This window comes from Pyrus communis, chromosome 7 (assembly GCF_041283825.1).
Source record: "Pyrus communis isolate YQ-2024b chromosome 7, ASM4128382v1, whole genome shotgun sequence".
Lineage (NCBI taxonomy): Eukaryota > Viridiplantae > Streptophyta > Magnoliopsida > Rosales > Rosaceae > Pyrus > Pyrus communis.
Genome location: NC_142571.1, coordinates 12581707 through 12593763, shown reverse-complemented (window position 1 = coordinate 12593763; position 12057 = coordinate 12581707). Strand labels below are relative to the sequence as shown.

The 12057-nt window shown below is 40.3% G+C and overlaps 1 pseudogene; it reads left to right on the top strand.

Annotated features, from left to right (window-relative positions):
* Nucleotides 1-12057, top strand: part of LOC148695738 (uncharacterized) — a 191924-nt pseudogene that overhangs the window by 94356 nt on the left and 85511 nt on the right.

The window sequence follows — 12057 nt, the reverse complement described above, 5'->3', positions numbered from 1 at the left end:
GGGTTTAATTTGTGTGCGTATAAATTTCGCATCAAATTTTGGCGCCGTTGCCGGGGATTAGCAACTTTGCTAATCCTTTGTCTTTATTTTTATATTTTTTTAGTTTTTCGTGCATTCTTATTTCAGATTCTTAGTTTGTTTGTTTCCTTGTTTTTTAGGTACTGTGTATGACTCGTCGCTCTCGGCCTATTATAGAGAACATCTCCGACTTTGACGGTGATTTTGAACGCACTTTGAGGAGAACGAGGAGTCAACAAGAGCCACCACAACCTCCACCACAACCTGGGTTTGAAGAAGACGAAGTAGGTGTAGAAGAAAAGCCCACGGATCAGATTTTTGAAGAAGAACAAGCCATGGCAGCAGATAATAGAACCATCAAGGAGCTTTCGGCCTCGGGTTTGGATAATGCATTGCCTCTTTGTATCCAATACCCCACGGCTGCAGAGGGGAAGACTGAGGAATTTGAACTCAAATCCAGTTTGTTACACCATATTCCGAAGTTCCATGGCTTGTCTATGGAAGACCCCAACAAACACTTGAAGGAGTTCGAGGTGGTTTGTTCGAGCATGACCCCCGTCAATGTGGATGGGAGTATACTGAAGATGAAGGCCTTTCCATTTTCACTTATGGACAAGGCCAAAGATTGGCTCTACGAACTAGCCCCGGGAACTGTGACTTCGTGGGAGAGTATGAAGCGTGCTTTCTTGGAGAAATTCTTCCCTACTTCGAGAGTGATTCTCCTACGGAAGAAAATTAGTGGTATTCAACAAAATCATGGTGAGACATTCCCGGCTTATTATGAGCGCTTCAAGGGCCTTGTAGCTTCATGTCCCCAACATCAAATGAAGGAGGAACTTCTCCTTCAATATTTCTATGAGGGCCTCCTTCCTATCGAACGTCAAATGGTTGATGCATCAGCGGGAGGAGCATTGGTGGACAAAACACCAAGGGATGCCAAGATTCTCATAGCCAACCGAGCGCTCAACGCTCAACAATATGAAGGAGTGGGCCAAAGGGAAGCCCCACGGCAACAAAGTGTAAATGAGGTGAGTGCTATTTCTGAAATTCAATCACAACTTGCTAATCTTACTTCTCTTGTTTCTCAGGTTGTGATTGGTCCAAAAGCACAAGAACACCAAGTTTGTGGCGTGTGCTCAATTCAAGGGCATCCATCCGACAAATGCCCTCAACTAATCGAGAATGGTGGGTGGGAATCTGCCAATGCAATTGGTTTCCAAGGACAAAATCAAAACAACCCATACTCGAACACTTACAATGCCGGATGGAGGGACCATCCAAACTTCAAATGGAGGGAGCCACAACAAGCTGCCCAACAAGGAGGATTTAGGCCAAACCCCCCTGGTTTTTATTCCAAGCCGTATGCACCCCAACAACCTTCGACATCATCTCATTCAGGTACGTCCTTGGAAAGTGATCAAGCTATGCAATTACTAACCTCTATTTCGCAGGGGTTGCAAAATCAAAACAACCGGATAGCAAATAACGAGAAGGAGATGACGAATATGAAGAAACAAATAGGGCAGATTTATGAGTTCCTTGGACAGATTAGAGAGCAAGGAAAGCTTCCTAGCTCAACCACAGTCAATCCAAAGGGAGGATTCGAATCCGCCAAGGCCATCACCCTAAGGGGTGGAAAAGAAGTTGGGACCGAGCCAAACAATCCCAAATCTGCCCAGAAAGTAGATGAAGAGACGACACAACCTGAGGCAGATCACCCTAACTCGGCCAAATCAGGTAATTTAAGTTCAAATTCATGTACTTCACGTCCTAATCTGCCCAATGTACCTTTTCCTCGCAGGTTCATGCAAGAAAAAAAGGAAGAAAGCGAGAAGGACATTCTTGAAACGTTCCGAAAAGTGCAAGTGAACATACTGCTTCTCGATCCAATCAAACAGGTTCCAAAGTATGCTAAATTCCTCAAGGACCTATGCAATACAAAGAGAAGAAGGGCAAACAAAGAGGTAGTGAAGGTAAGCGAGAATGTGTCCGCTGTTTTGCAACGTAAACTGCCTACCAAGTGCAAAGACCCCGGTAGTTTCACGATTCCTTGTGTAATTGGACATAATCGTTTTGAACATGCCATGCTTGATTTAGGTGCATCCATAAATGTCATGCCTTATTCTATTTATGCATCTATGAATTTGGGTGAATTAAAACAAGATGGTGTAATTATACAATTGGCTGATCGTTCTAACGCGTATCCAAAAGGAGTTTTGGAGGATGTGCTTGTGCAGGTGAACCATTTAATTTTTCCGGCTGATTTCTACGTCCTAGACATGGAGGATTCAGCCCATTCTACATCTTTGCCGATTCTCCTTGGTAGGCCATTCATGAAGACGGCCCGAACGAAGATTGATGTATACAAAGGCACCTTGACAATGGAATTCGATGGGGAAGTGATTGATTTTAATATTTCTGAAACTATGAGATATCCCGTTGATGACCATTCTTGTTTTTCCATTGATGTTATCGATTCTTTGGCGCAGGTATACCTTGAAGAATTGAACGAGGACGCCCTGGAAACAACCATCACTAAGGCCACAGAGCGCAAAAATGAAGGATTTGGGCCAATGCAAGGCCACGACAAGGAGGAGGAATTCTTTGCAATGGGTTCTAGTGAAGAAATAATTGAGGTTGTGGCAGCCCTTGAGTCATTGCCACAACAATATGGTAAGGTTCCACTCTCACTTTCAAATTCAGTTTCCACTAAGATGCTACCTTCTGTTGTTCAGGCACCATCGCTTGAACTTAAGCCGTTGCCAGACCATTTGAAGTATGTGTTTTTGGGAAAAGGCGAAACATTGCCCGTCATCATTTCATCAAGTCTCACGGCAATGGAGGAGGAGAAGCTTGTGAGGGTGCTGCGAGAACACAAAACGGCCATAGGGTGGACTTTGGCCGACATTAAAGGAATAAGCCCTACCACATGCATGCACCGTATACTTCTTGAGGAGGGGGCTAAACCAACTCGAGAGGCTCAACGCCGTCTCAACCCTCCGATGATGGAAGTGGTGAAGAAGGAAATAATCAAGCTTTTGGATTGCGGAGTGATCTACCCTATCTCCGATAGCCGTTGGGTCTCTCCAGTTCAAGTCGTTCCCAAGAAGTCCGGAGTAACTGTTATCAAGAATGATGAGAATGAGCTCGTGCCTACACGCATTCAGACTGGATGGCGGGTATGTATCGATTACCGGAAGCTAAATGCCATGACTAGGAAAGATCACTTTCCTTTGCCATTCATCGACCAGATGCTCGAAAGGTTAGCCGGTCATGCTTTTTACTGTTTTCTTGATGGATACTCTGGATATAACCAAATTGTGATAGCCCCGGATGATCAAGAGAAGACCACATTCACATGTCCCTTTGGAACATTTGCTTATCGTCGCATGCCATTTGGCTTATGCAACGCACCGGCCACTTTCCAAAGGTGTATGGTAAGTATATTTTCGGATTTTGTTGAAAAGATCATTGAGGTTTTCATGGATGATTTCAATGTATTTGGGAGTTCATTTGATAATTGCTTGGATAATCTGACCTTAATTTTGAAACGATGTGTTGAAACTAACCTTGTCTTGAATTGGGAGAAATGTCACTTTATGGTGAAACAAGGTATAGTTTTAGGACATATTGTTTCAGAAAAAGGAATTGCAGTAGATAAATCGAAAATAGACCTTGTACGTCACTTACCCTCTCCTACTTCGGTTAGAGAGGTACGTTCGTTTCTTGGCCATGCAGGGTTCTATAGGCGTTTTATCAAGGACTTCTCCAAGATGTCCAACCCTCTTTGCCGATTGCTTCAAAAAGATGTGCCATTCAAGTTTGATGAAGAGTGTAATTCGGCATTTAACCAACTCAAGGAGAAGCTAGTCTCGGCCCCCATTATTGTACCTCCAGATTGGAGCCTTCCGTTCGAGCTCATGTGCGATGCATCCGACTATGCATTAGGAGCTGTTCTAGGACAAAGAAGAGACAAGCGGCCGCATGTCATATACTATGCCTCTCGGACTCTCAATGATGCCCAATTGAACTACTCCACGACGGAAAAAGAATTTCTAGCTGTGGTTTTTGCTTTAGATAAATTTCGTTCATATTTAATTGGTACTAAAGTAATCGTTTATTCTGATCATGCAGCTTTGAGGTACTTGCTCACGAAAAAGGAAGCAAAGCCGAGGCTTATCCGTTGGATTCTTCTTCTTCAAGAATTTGATATTGAAATCCGGGATAAGAAAGGAAGCGAGAATGTAGTGGCTGACCATTTAAGCCGAATGATCCACGAGGAGCATGAACATGCCGTACCTATCCCTGAAACTTTTCCCGATGAGCAGCTGCTATCCATTGAGGTAAGTGAACCATGGTATGCAGATTTAGTGAATTACTTGGTGGCTAAACAAATTCCAAATGAACTAAACAAGCACCAACATGATAAGCTTAAAAATGATGCACGTTTCTATGTTTGGGATGACCCTTATTTGTGGAAGTATTGCTCAGATCAAATTGTACGTAGATGTGTGCATGATTCTGAATTTCACTCAATTCTAAGCTTTTGTCACACATATGCATGTGGTGGTCATTTTGGCACACAACGCACTGCCCTCAAGGTTCTAGAGTGTGGTTTTTATTGGCCGACTATATTTAGGGATGCTAGAACCTTTTGTATGTCTTGTGATCGTTGCCAACGAATGGGTAACATAGGTACCAAGGACCAAATGCCGCAAACCCCTGTCTTTAATGTTGAAATTTTTGATGTTTGGGGCATTGATTTCATGGGCCCTTTCCCTCCATCTTATGGTTTCACTTATATCTTGCTAGCCGTTGATTATGTTTCTAAATGGGTGGAAGCAAAAGCCACCCGTACTAACGATTCTAAGGTGGTTGCAGATTTCGTGAAAACTAACATTTTTGCTAGGTTTGGAATGCCGAGAGTAATCATAAGTGATAGAGGGTCTCACTTTTGCAATCGGACCATTGAGGCGTTGCTAAGAAAGTACCATGTCAACCATAAGGTCTCCACACCTTACCATCCTCAAACAAATGGCCAAGCCGAGGTGTCTAACCGAGAAATCAAACAAATTTTGGAGAAGACCGTTGGACCAACAAGGAGGGATTAGAGCTTACGTTTAGATGATGCACTGTGGGCATATCGTACGGCATACAAAACACCCATTGGGATGTCACCTTTTCGGCTCGTCTATGGTAAGCCATGTCATTTGCCCGTAGAGCTAGAGCACAAGGCACATTGGGCCGTGAAGATTTTCAACATGGACATAGATGCATGATGCGAGATTTACTTGACACTCAAATTAAACCCTCGTTTGACAATTGTAGTAGAATGGATAAGTGAGGGATCGTTCTAGACCGGGGATTAGGAGGGCTTGCTAAAACCTTCTAAATTGACTTAAAAACATAAAAACTAAATTAAAATACTCTTAACAAGACTACTATGACTCAGAAAGGCTTTGAAAAACTCAAATTGTCTAAAACAATCAAATTGACTCAAATAGAAGCTAGAACTTGATTTAGACGAATTTGCAATTGTTTATGACTCCAAAAGCTTAAAGATACAAAAATAAAACAAATACGAATGATTAAGACTTAACAAAATAGGGGGGGGGGAAATTGTGGTTGGACGATATTAAATTAAAAAGACAGAATATAATTAAAGGCAAAATGTAAATATGAATGTGATAAAAATATGGATGATGGAATAGCCAAGGGGTTCTTCTCCACACATGTTACACTTGCAAACAAAATTGATTCTCAGTTGGTCTTTCGATAAGTTGTGAAACTCAATGCTCCAAGTTAATTAGATCCGCTTAGATTAACTTTCAGATTTCCCTAAATTCGTTGGATTGAATGGAATACACATTACAACCAAATTATTCTTAATCAAAGTCCCTAACTATGGAATACGCATGATAGAGACATTCAACAAAGATCATTAAGTTCAACGGAAATCATAAACATCGACGAGGCATTCGTTACTATGGAATACGCATGAAACTTATGCCACAATTCGTTTAACGCGATTGTTTATAAGCAACCTCCACTACTTGTGAATATAAGTTCATAGCGATTAGGTGAAATTCACTTATATTCTAGCGTCATATTTATGCATGAAAATTAAGCTTGCAATCTCAATGAACATACATAAATAAGTTATCAATCAAACAGTTAAACGAATTGAATCCACAACTTATGAAATTCCAACCAAACGTAATCAATTCAAATTGCAAATATAAACATAGTTTCGAATCACCCCCTAGCTAAAGGGGGTTTAGTTCCTCATAACTTTGAAATCAAAGAAACACCTAAACATTCCAACAACTCAAACTGAATTGTATGAACGTTTAGGCACTCTTCTCTTCCATTACAAAACAAAGAAAATTGAATTTAAACATTGAAATCAAAGAAACACCTAAACATTCCAACAACTCAAACTTGAATTGTATGAACGTTTAGGCACTCTTCTCTTCTTCGTTGTTGTAGCACAAGGTCTATGTTGAGTTTTTGGGGGATGAGTGGTTTGGGGGATTATGGAAATGGAAGAAATGGAGGAGAAAGGGAAGGGAATGGTGCAGAAAATGGAGAGACTCACGGCTAGGGAGAAGATGGAAGTGTTTGTAACTGAAAATGTGTATGGAAGAGTGAGTGAATTTTGAGGAGTGTTGGATGCTTATTTATAGGTGAAATGGGGGAACAAAAGAGGGAATATTGCAGCTAGGAGGGGATGAATGATTATGGGTGCATGTGTTTGGAATAATGAAGGGGGAATGTATGTAATAAAACAACTAGGAAAAGTTATGGAAAGCTGGAAATGGGAGTGGGAACTCACGGCATTGTTGGGTTGTTTATGGGAGAATAAATGTATGATAATGGCTAAATAATTAAAGGGAATGAATGGGAGTGACACTAGGTTGGTTATGCATGTGGAATGTGGCTGAAATTGTGAAGAATGAAAGCTGGAAAATAAAAGGGAAAGCTGGAAAGGCATTGAAAGCCCACGGCAAAGGGGTTTTTGGTGGTGTAAATGCATGTGAATGCATGGCATTTGAAGTGATTGTTATTTGGAAATGAATGTGATGCATGTGAGTTAGAAATGTGGCTGAAATGATGAGAGACAAAGTGGAAGAATGTGGTTGAAATGGTTGAGGAAGGCACGGCAAGGGATTAGGGGGAGCATGTGCTTGTAGGGTTGATATGTTTGAAGATGCATGTGTTGAATTGGTGGTTGAATGATGAAAGAATAAGTGAATGATTATGATAAGTGATAAGTGAATGATTATGATAAGTGTATGATATGTTAAGTGATAAATGAATGATATGTTGAGTGATAAGATAAGTGGTTATTGATATGTAGATGAATGAATGATATGATAAGTAATAAATGAATGATAAGTGGTTATTGATATGTAGATGAATGAATGATATGATAAGTAATAAATGAATGATATGTGGTGATGATAAGATAAGTGTATGATATGATAAGTGGTGAATGAAGGAGTGGAATGTTGGAATGTTATGCACGACTAAGGATATAGGAAAGGTTTAAATATCCTAAAACTAAAGGGAGCAAGGTTCAAACACTTTGGTCTTCAATTAGGTTTTCAATTTCGTCCAACACTTTGGCTCCAAGCATAAGCTATCCATCCTTAGCCCAAAAGTGCTCCAAAAGTCTCCAAAATGCATCTTTTTGCTCCTTTAGCCCTTTCGGCCTACAAACACACGAAAATAGCTTAAAGTACTAAAATAACTAAAGAAACATAACGTAAATGCACGAGAACAAGCCATTTAAGGCACATGAATATGCTCCTATCATTAGGTCCGCTTAAATTAACCTTCAAGTTTTCCTTAAGTTAATGAATTGGATGGGACAGCGCATACACAATTCAAAACATTCTCCAAAAGTCCTTTACGTGAAAAGCACAATAAAGATACAATCAAAGATCATTAAGCAACATGAAAACTATAAGTGTTGACGAGGCATTCGTTACTATGATGAGCATGAAACTAGTGCCAAGAATTCATTTAATGCGATTGTTTATAAGCAACCTCCACTACTTGTGAATATAAGTTTGTAACTATTAGGTGAAACTCACTTATATTCTAGCATCATATTCATGCATGAAAACTAAGCATGCACTCTCAATAAACATACACAAATAAGTTATCAATCAAGCAGTTAAACAAATTGAATCCACAACTCATGAAATTCCAACCAAAGGTAATCAATTCATATTGCAAGCATAAACATGGTTTTCAATCACCCCCTAGCTAACTAGGGATTTAGCCTCTCATGTTCACAGAAAGAGAAACAAAATTGAAATTAAACATAAAGAACAAAAGATTGATTACACCTAGAACGCCCAACGAATCCACTTGAATTTCTGCGCGTTTAAGCTCCTCTTTCTCCTTTCTTCTTGCTGCGACAGAGAGGGTTTGGGGGTGTTTTTGGATGATTTTCTGGGTTATAGATGGGTTTAGGGTGGTAAAGGGTTGCGGCAAGGGGTGTGGATGGTGTATGGAGGTGTGGAATGGAGTGGGGAATGGATGGTGGTGCTGTGGCAAGGTTGGATGGTGGCTGGAATTGATGGAGAAGCTACGAATTGAAGGGTTTTGGGTGATGGTGGCTGCAGCAAAGGTGGGAGAGAATGTGGCTGATGAAAAGAATGAAAAATGAATGAGAGAAGAGCCCCAGGGTGCAGCTTAGGGTTTAGTTTATATAGGGTTTTAGAAAATAAAACCCTAGCTTATTAAAATTAAATCCAAGGCTTCTAGAAAAAGGAAATAAAATCAATAATTAAAGAGGGAATGATTAAAGGGTGCGGCTAGGGTTTATTTGAAAGGGAAATAGGTTTAAGTTTCAGAAATAAAAGGGAGAGTGGCTGCAAGGAAAAAGGGTTAGGGTTTAGATGCATAAAAGGGGACAAAAATGCCCCCCCTTGCACGGCAAAGGAAGGGGAGAAGGGGAAAGCCACGGCTAAGGCTTTAAAGTGGCCTAGGGCCTTTGTTTTGTGTCCTAAAGTGCCTACAAGGCCTTCAAAGTGGCTAAAAAATACGGACGTTTAAGATTAGGAAAGGTTACCAAAACGGGAAACCTAGGGTTAACTTTCCTAGTTCAAGTAGGAATCCTTGTTTGAGTAGGAATTCATCGTTGGAGTAGGAATTCATCGTTGGAGTGGGAATTCATCGTTTCTTCAAGTCTTCAACTCATTCATTCCTCTTTTGCTCCAAAAGACTCCAATTTGCAACTTCTTGCACACTTTGGCCTTATAATCTGAAAATACACAAAAGTGACTTTAAACACTAAAATAACTAAGGAAACACAACATAAATGCACGAGAACAAGCTAATTAAGTCGCATGAATATGCTCCTATCAAATTCCCCCACGCTTAACTTTTGCTAGTCCTCGAGCAAAACAAAACAACTAAAGAAAATAAGACGAAACAAAACAATCAAAACATAACCTAAACCTTCCAACGTTTGCCTCAGGGATTTCCAATGAAACATGACATGTCAAAGATCATTACTCACATAGCTTTTAGTCTTCCTTCCCCTCGAGCACATACTTAATCATAGTCACCATTCACTAGTTCGCATTTAATCAATTAAAACACATTTTGAATGTCGTAACATGCCTTAGAGAACTCCCTCAATTCCTCACTAGTTATGCACTCAATTTTCACTCAGATTTTCTGACTACACACCCTACACTAGTTATATGTGAGAAGATTGATGTAAACATGAAAGACTAGTACTCACATATGTTATAACAAAGAACGCAATTTCTGGAGTAATTAAACATGTTAAGATATGATCTCATGAATGGAATGCTACTACTTAGATGCGAGAACCAGTGACACCATATGCTCATACCAAATTCAAACTCCACAAATTGAAATGCACAGCACTCAAGATAGAAGTCAAGGGTTGTAACGAGGCTTGGGGTATTGGCTAACAAGGAAAGATAGGGATAAACAAAAGTTCCTTAAGCAATAGCAAGCAAAGTAATGAATTGAGACTTAGAATTCACTTAGAATGCAGAAATCAACTTTTAGACAAATAGGGGAGATTCAAACAACTCTTAGGGCCTAATTCATTGTTTTGGACCCTTACTTCAACAACCAATACTTTGGAACTCTTTTTTACCTCTTGTCAACTATTTTTCACTTCTTTTTTTCTTTCCTTTTCTTTTTTTTTTCTTTTTTTTTTTCTAGCCGTGCCTATGGCACATAACTCACAACAATAATCCTTCCCCCACACTTATTTTCTGCAACACATTAATCAAAAGGAATTCATTCATGCTTACTATGCTTCAAGAACAAGGGTACGGATGGTCCTAATCTAGGCTAGGTGAGGATGATATGGGTTAATAAAGAACATGGCTAACCCAGGCTAGGTGAGGATGATATGGGTTAACAAAGAACATGGCTAACACGGCTCAATAGGGTTAAACTTAAACAAAGAACATGGCTAACGTCGCATGAATATGCTCCTATCAATGCACAGATTATTACTCTCCAAATAAACGTTTAGGCTCAAGTCTCACAGGGATGTAGCGTTAGTTTGAGTTCATTCCTTCAAGCATGTTACAAAAACTAATTTTCCTTTGTGATTAGATGTGAATTCGTAAACTATAACTACAACCAAGCATAAACCAAAGAGTATATCAAACGTCCATCCATGTTTGTAACTTTCTTTAACCATCATGCAATTGAAAACCAAATCCTCATCATTGTGTTGGAAGGTAACCTACGACACAAACAAACACACAAAAACAACTCTTTTTGGGTTTTTCAAAACAATTTTTCAAATTTTTATGGGTTTTTCGGATTTTTAAGTCAACACACACTAAAACACTCTAAAATAGCTTAAAAACACTTAAAAACAGCAAGGAACAACATTGGAAGTTATGGGTGATAAAATCCCACGAATTTGCATCAACAACACTTAGTTACCCCCCCACACTTAAATCAAACATTGTCCTCAATGTTTCAAGCCTTAAATCACACCAAACAAAAGTAAACACACAAACAGCAACTAAACACACTAAGCACGGCAGAATGTAAATAACAAAGAGAAGAGGCTAGGGACGCAAATCTGGTTATGGAGTGTAAATGCCATCCTCTTCTTGGTGATTGCATGGGTTGCCTCCCACGAAGCGCTTGCTTTAACGTCTTGCAGCCGGACGATGGTGTGCTCATTCCCCATTGGAGCCCACGGCATGCAATGGGATCTCTTCCACAACATGCTCAACAAAGTTCTCAAAGTAGGGTTTCAACCTATGGCCATTCACCTTGAATTCTTGTCCAGTTTTCAAACTTTGTATTTGGACTGCACCATGCACAAAAACATTAGTGATAACAAATGGACCAACCCACTTAGAACGTAACTTACTGGGGAATAACCGAAGACGGGAATTGAATAACAAAATTTTCTGCCCGATTGAGAAGGTTTTGCCTCTAATCATCTTGTCATGGACGGCCTTGGTCTTCTCTTTGTAAATCCGGGCATTCTCATATGCCTCATGCCTAATCTCTTCAAGCTCGCTCAATTGTAGCTTCCTATGGGTTCCAACCGCGTCCACATCCATATTGAAGGTCTTGACCGCCCGATATGCCTTGTGTTCAAGCTCCACGGGTATATGGCATGGCTTGCCATAGACTAGCCGAAATGGGGACATACCAATGGGCGTTTTGTAAGCCGTTCGATACGCCCACAATGCGTCCTCCAAGCGCAAGCTCGAATCTTTTCTATTCGGCCCAACGGTCTTTTCCAAGATTTGCTTTATTTCTCGATTTGAAACTTCGGCTTGACCACTGGTTTGGGGGTGATACGGTGTGGAAACCTTATGCAACACGTTGTACTTCTTAAGCAATGCCGCAATGGTGCGGTTGCAAAAATGAGACCCATCATCACTTATGAGCACTCGAGGCATCCCAAATCTAGAGGAAATGTTAGATTTTACAAAATCTGCAACAACTCTAGAATCGTTAGTTCGAGTGGCTTTAGCTTCCACCCACTTTGACACATAATCA